The following is a 7,346-nucleotide window of genomic DNA, read 5'->3' on the forward strand; positions in this document are numbered from 1 at the left end:
TCCAAGGGGAAATTATTGATTGCATAGTGGACACTGGAGCAAGCCGCACTGTATAGAGGGCCTCTGAGATACCAAAAAAATACATGAGTAAAGTAAAAATCACTGGCGCAGGTTTATCAGGGGATGGAGTTCAGCTTAAACAAAGCTAACCAGTATTTGTTAAATTACAGGATAAGACTTTAACGGTACCTGTACAATTTCTAACTTCAACTACCTGTCCAGTCAATCTATTAGGGGCTGATATACTGTCAGCAATATAGGTCAAAATAACATACAAGGATGGGAGGGTTCAGATTACTTCCCTGTCAGAAAATCAGAGTTGTCAGCTGCAAGCTGCCATATATTTGGTTCAAAGTATTCCCCCAGATAAACCAAGCTCAATACCCCTGTGGCTCAGTGAAAAATTGCCAAAGGAAGTGTGGTCAAGGGGAAAGACAGATGTGGGATTACTGGCAGTACAGCCTGTACATTTAAAAATGAAACCAAATACTGTCTCCATTAAGATTAGGCAATACCCTGTCTCAACAACAAGATACAGCTATAACCAAGCAGGTAGTGGCATACCAACAGGCTAAAGTTCTCAGGGAATGCAGGTCTCCCTGGAATACGCCCATTTTCCCAGTAAAAAAGAAGTTAGAACCTGGAAAACCACAGGAATATAGAATGGTTCACGATCTTAGAGAAATTAACAAAAGGTTGGTGATTGATGCACCTATTGTACCCAACCCATATACCCTCCTCAATCAGATCCCTGTAGAAGCAAAGTATTTTACTGTTATAGATCTTGCAAATGCATTTTTCTGTCCCTCTTACAGAGGACAGCCAGCTTTGCTTAGCATTTACACATCAGGGAAAACAATACTGTTGGACTCGATTTCCACAGGGGGGAGCCAATATGTAGATGACTTACTACCGTGTTGCCAAACGATTGAGGGGTGTCAGGAAGAGACTATATCATTAATTAACTTCTAAGGGCAGCAACATTGCAAGGTATCACCCACAAAAATACAAGCAGCGCAGAGTAAGGTAATATTTTTAGGGCATTGCATCTCACAAGGTACCAGACACCTCACACAGGACAGGATAACTGCAATCCAGCAGGTAAAGCCACCACATAACACCAAGGAATTAAGGGCATTCCTAGGTTTGGTAGGGTACTGCAGGGAATGGATTGCCGGAGCATCCCTCCTAATGCAACCCCTCTATGATGCTCTTAGTGAGGTAAAAGGGTCCAGGATATATTTAACTGAATCACAACTAACATCGTTTGAAACATTAAAACAAGCCATTGTGCAGGCACTAGCGTTAGGATTACCACAATATGATAAGCCATTTACCTTGTTCTGCAATGAATCTAAGGGACATGCACAAGGGGTCCTTTCACAGGTACACTCACATAAACAGAGACCGCTGGCTTACTATTCATTACATCTAGACAGTATCATAAGAGGAGCCCCGTCCTGCATAAGGGTGGTAGCAGCCGTAGCCTTGCTAAAAGATAAAGTGGCAGACATAGTACTAGACCACCCCTTAACTATACAAGTCCCACATGCAGTTACAGAAATACTAAACCAAGCAAGAACAAAGCATCTGTCCACAGCAAGGCTCACTAAGTACGAGATGTTATTATTAAGTCATGCACATGTAACAATTAAAAGGTGCACAGTTTTGAATCCTGCTACACTGTTTCCAGTTGAATTAGATTCAACAGAGGGGAAAGAGGTGGGTGGGGACCTACCCACCCTTGATGAATCAGAAAAGGAGGAATGCATTAGTACCAGACAAAATACAGACAAAAATTTTCCCTTTTCTGAGTCACATGACTGTGCTGAACAAATGAAACTAGAAATGAAGGAGTCAGAAAATGTGACAGATGTCCCTATACCTAATGCAGATTGGAACTTATTTGTTGATGGTTCCAGGTATTATTATGAAGGGTCACCACACACAGGGTATGCTGTGACCACCCTGGAAGAGACTTTGATACAACAACCACTCCCACCTTTCTGCTCAGCGCAGGAGGCAGAGTTGCATGCACTCACTGTGGCATGTATAATGGCAGAAAACCAAACAGCTAATATATACACAGACTCCAGGTACACATATGGCGTGGCCCATGACTTTGGGCCAATATGGAAGAGCCGGGGTTTTGTGGGGTTAGCAGGAAAACCTATCAAGCATGCAGAACAGATAAGGGCTCTGTTTAGAGCTCTGCAGCTACCTAGAAAGGCAGCTATATTGAAAGTCCAGGCACACACTAAAGAAAAGACTCGGGAGGCTATGGGAAATGCCAAGGCAGATGCTGCTGCTAAACAGGCAGCCCTTATACCCAGGGTGCAGATCTCTCATGTGACACAGGGTGAAAACCCTGTAGAGCCTGTAACCCTTGACATACTGCAGAAGTTCCAGGAACAAGTCTCCTCAATAGACCAAAAAGCCTGGGAAAAGGAAGGTGCTACATGTCAGGGAGGGCTCTGGAGAACAGATAATAAGTATTGTCTGTTAAAGTTTGTGAGAATCGCACCAGGAATATCCTAATTGCTAATAGGTAATAGTTATTCAATTATTAATATATATATAGTACATATTTTCAGTATTCTGTTTATATATATATGTCAAAAAACCTAGAAGTGGTGCTCCCACACTAAATATGAGAAATATTAATCAACAGAGAACCTTAGTGTTTCAATGGGGCACTCATAGGATAGAATGAAATAATTTTTAAAACATATTATAGTTTATTAGTATGCATTAAAATAACAACAAAAATAATTGGTAGAGCAGTGAAATATTAAAATGTGTATATGGCTAATTAAACCAATGTGATTGTTATACTACTGTTAAGACTAGCAGTCTCTGCTAGCACGCGCCGTTCTGTCTCTCCTGTGTATAAATCTGGGGTTTGGTTAGTTCTGTGATCTTTCAAAAAATGCCTAGATCACATAGAATAAATACTTGGGCTAGAATTGCAGTCTAATAATGACTCTGTCTTATTAGAATCCCCTTTCTCCGTAATAGGAGAGCACAGAATGAAAGGACTTATTGCCAATTAGATATCCCTATCCAGGTTAATGATGTTGTATAGTCTTGGATACATTAATCAGCTGAATTAGAAGGTTACTGTTCTATATATATTACTTAGAAGTAACCATTTGAAATGTAAGTATGATATGCCATAAGATTCTGTATACTTTTGACATCAAGACATGTTGGTTTCCTACAAAATATAGGTGTCAGCTAAACCTGGAGTTATTGATTACTACTACAAGTGTGCCACATTTTTAATTAGGGCACATCCTGCCTTTATCTCGGCTTGTTAGATCGTAGCCCTCTTGTTAGTATGATTTCATAGATAGACTGCCTATTCCTGATCTGTAGAGTAAATAGCGTCCTTTCTATTTCTGTTACACCCCGCTCCCCAGTAATCTCAAATCTCTGATAATTTCTTTTTATAATATTGAGAGAGACGAACAGCGCGTGAATCGCCGACGCGCATTTCACTACGCTGAGCTTTTTCAAGGCCTTGAAAAGCCTTGAAAAAGCTCAGCGTAGTGAAACGCGCGTCGGCGATTCACGCGCTGTTCGTCTCTCTCAATATTATAAAAAGAATTTATCAGAGATTTGAGATTACTGGGGAGCGGGGTGTAACAGAAATAGAAAGGACGCTATTTACTCTACAGATCAGGAATAGGCAGTCTATCTATGAAATCATACTAACAAGAGGGCTACGATCTAACAAGCCGAGATAAAGGCAGGATGTGCCCTAATTAAAAATGTGGCACACTTGTAGTAGTAATCAATAACTCCAGGTTTAGCTGACACCTATATTTTGTAGGAAACCAACATGTCTTGATGTCAAAAGTATACAGAATCTTATGGCATATCATACTTACATTTCAAATGGTTACTTCTAAGTAATATATATAGAACAGTAACCTTCTAATTCAGCTGATTAATGTATCCAAGACTATACAACATCATTAACCTGGATAGGGATATCTAATTGGCAATAAGTCCTTTCATTCTGTGCTCTCCTATTACGGAGAAAGGGGATTCTAATAAGACAGAGTCATTATTAGACTGCAATTCTAGCCCAAGTATTTATTCTATGTGATCTAGGCATTTTTTGAAAGATCACAGAACTAACCAAACCCCAGATTTATACACAGGAGAGACAGAACGGCGCGTGCTAGCAGAGACTGCTAGTCTTAACAGTAGTATAACAATCACATTGGTTTAATTAGCCATATACACATTTTAATATTTCAATGCTCTACCAATTATTTTTGTTGTTATTTTAATGCATACTAATAAACTATAATATGTTTTAAAAATTATTTCATTCTATCCTATGAGTGCCCCATTGAAACACTAAGGTTCTCTGTTGATTAATAAGTATTGTCTGTCTAGAAGCCTATACCCTATGAGGACTCAATTGGCACATGGGCTGATCCACAATTTTAAAGAAGCTATGACCAATATTGTCTTAGGACATTGGATAGCACCAGGATTCAATGCAGCTGCTACGGCATATGCAGCAGCCTGTGTGATATGCGGAAAATACAATCCAGGTCAGGTAGTGAAAACACCACAGACGAACACACCAAAGCCATTGTACCCATTTCAGAGATTGCAGATTGACTATATACAGCTACCTATGGTAGTAACATATGAGTATATCCTTGTGTGTACAGATTTATTCTCAATTTGGCCAGAGGCCTGGGCAGTGGCTAAGACAACAGCTAAAAACACTGCCAAGAAACTGATAAGTGAAGTAATTTGCAGGTATGGAATACCTGAAACAATAGAATCAGACCGAGGATCGCATTTTACAGGGGAAGTAATGCAAAATATAATGAAGGATATGGGGATACATCAAGCCTTTCATACCCAGTATAGGCCTCAGGCAAGTGGAAAAGTTGAAAGATTGAATGGCACATTAAAGTTAAAAATTCATAAAATGTTTGCAGAAACAGGAAAAACCTGGGTAGATTGTCTACCTTTAGCTCTATATTCAGTTAGAACAACACCAGGAAAGAAGCATAAGTTGTCCCCTAATGAAATATTGTTTGGGGGACAAGACAGGGTGTTCCTCAGCAATTGCAACATAATGCAGATCTAACTCATTATTTAATACAGCTTACACAGATAATGACTAATGTGCGCTCTCAAATTTTCTCCTCCATTCCAGATCCAAATAACGATATAGAAACGCATGCTTTGCAAACAGGAGATTGGGTCTACCTAAAAAGGCACATGAGGAAAACTTTGGAACCCAGATTTGATGGTCCATATCAAGTGGTCTTGACTACTCCCACTTCTGTTAAGTTAGGAGGAAGAGACACCTGGGTCCACGCATCTCACTGCAAAAAACTGACGGTGAAAATTGAAGCACCATGAATTCTTTCGGTGTGATAATGTGCATAGCACTAGTAACAGTACAGATAATGTATATACAGATGTATACGCCAGGAAATAAAGTTCAGAAGGTAGACTTAACCAAATGTGCAGGTATGATATGGAATAAATCAGGTAATCAAGAAGAATTTGTGAAGGTAAATGTAGGGACAGGTAGAAGCAGAAGAAAGATTCCATATCCCTGTTGTAGATTAAACTTTACATTTACTGGTGGCCATGGGTTTGTAGAAACAGCATTGGAGGAATGAACCCCATTATTTTTGGGCACCAGGGAAAAATGATATTATGAGCATGACTAATATTACTCCCATCATATGCTGCACTGAACCATTTATCAAATTAAAAGGGTATAAACAAACCTGGATAGAAGCCCTCAAGTGTGTAAATGGCTCCAATAATAATACAGTACCAATAAGAAGGGCGTGGAAGGGAATAGGGGATTTGATGATGATGTGTACCAAAAGTACTGAGATACCAGGGGAGTATGTACTCATGGAAAAACTATACATATTAGACCCCAAGCCAAGAGTCATTAATGATACTCTAATCAAGGTGCCCTCTACTTGCAGAAATATAGGTACTAGGAAATATGCAACCCAGCACACTTTCAATATCACATTCCCTCTTGATCCCAAAGTGCCAAAATAGGAAGAAAAGGGAGTGGTATGATACATTATTGGGGGCAACAGGTACTAGAATGGGGGTGCTTAACAGTATAGATATAGAAACATTGAGTAATAAGATGAGTGCAGCAGGAGAAGATATAACAAGGTAATCACCATGCAGGCAAAGTGGATGCCTACAGTTTTCACACCTTTGCAGAAACAAATATTATGGGACAAAGAATATTTACAGATATTTAATGCAACATTTTTCAATTCCTTAGGAATAGATGTAAATATCTCCTTGATGTTTAACTGGACTGAATGCTCAATTAAGACACTGGACTAGATTTACTAAGCTGCGGGTTTGAAAAAGTGGGGATGTTGCCTATAGCATATACAGATGAAAGGGGAGTATATAGGTGATAAAAACAACACACATAACTTAAGATTGCGTTCAAATACGGACAATGGAATAGTGTGCTCTCAAAACACTCAAGTTTATGAACCTTGTAAGCTAGAACATCCAACTAGTGTCTTTAATTGGGAGCTCCATGACTGGAGAGATGATATGTTTATAGAAGTAGCACCACAAATAGTGTGCTTAGTAACCCATGATAAACAAACTATAGAAATGTATAACTTGACTAATCCATTTTCAGGATGTATCCAAAATGTTACTTGTCTAATATGGAAAAATGAGACTTATATATCCTATAAGGATAGGAAAGACAATATATATCAGCAATTTATCCCAATTAAACTATCCTCCTATAACTTGACTATTAATCTTCAGGGGATAATCAATGCTATAAACAACACCCAGCGCCTGGCAGAGCATTTGGCACAGGTAAACTATTCAGCTAGTCATGCACAAATGCAGACAATAATAGAAGCACAGGAATTAAAATATGTAGCTCATCAATTAAAAAATAACCTGCAACACCATTGGTGGGATGTGTTCACAGGTAATTCCCCCACTGCAACAGGTATTTTTAAGGTAATGCTCCGTCCAATACTGGTAATATTAGTGGTTTTGATCCTGTTGATTGTGTGGAATTGTTATTTGTCCTGTAAGTTTAGAAAAATGGTTAATAAGGCCATGACTCCGGTACCAACATATTTTAATCAAACTCAAAAAGTGTCACCGTTTTTCAGGAATATTAAAGCCTTTGGCATTAATGGAGTATATTTCGAGGGGGTGCCCTGAAGTAAATGGTTCCCTAAAACATTATTAACTGGCGTCATTGCTTAGGGGGGATCTGGGTAAAGTGTCTTCGTAAGACAGGAGGAGTTTTGGTGGTGGCAGAGAGGAGAGAAGAAGGG

At 39.2% G+C, this 7,346-nt stretch overlaps 1 long non-coding RNA gene across 1 annotated transcript in view; it reads left to right on the plus strand.

Annotated features, from left to right (window-relative positions):
- LOC142140332 (uncharacterized) overlaps window positions 1-7,127 on the plus strand; it is a 38,988-nt gene extending 31,861 nt beyond the window's left edge. Inside the window, exon 3 of the long non-coding RNA XR_012688413.1 lies at window positions 5,192-7,127. This is a non-coding gene — a long non-coding RNA (uncharacterized LOC142140332). The remainder of the gene's footprint in view (window positions 1-5,191) is intronic.
- The last annotated feature ends 219 nt before the right edge of the window (window positions 7,128-7,346 follow it).

Source organism: Mixophyes fleayi, chromosome 2 (genome assembly GCF_038048845.1).
Source record: "Mixophyes fleayi isolate aMixFle1 chromosome 2, aMixFle1.hap1, whole genome shotgun sequence".
Lineage (NCBI taxonomy): Eukaryota > Metazoa > Chordata > Amphibia > Anura > Limnodynastidae > Mixophyes > Mixophyes fleayi.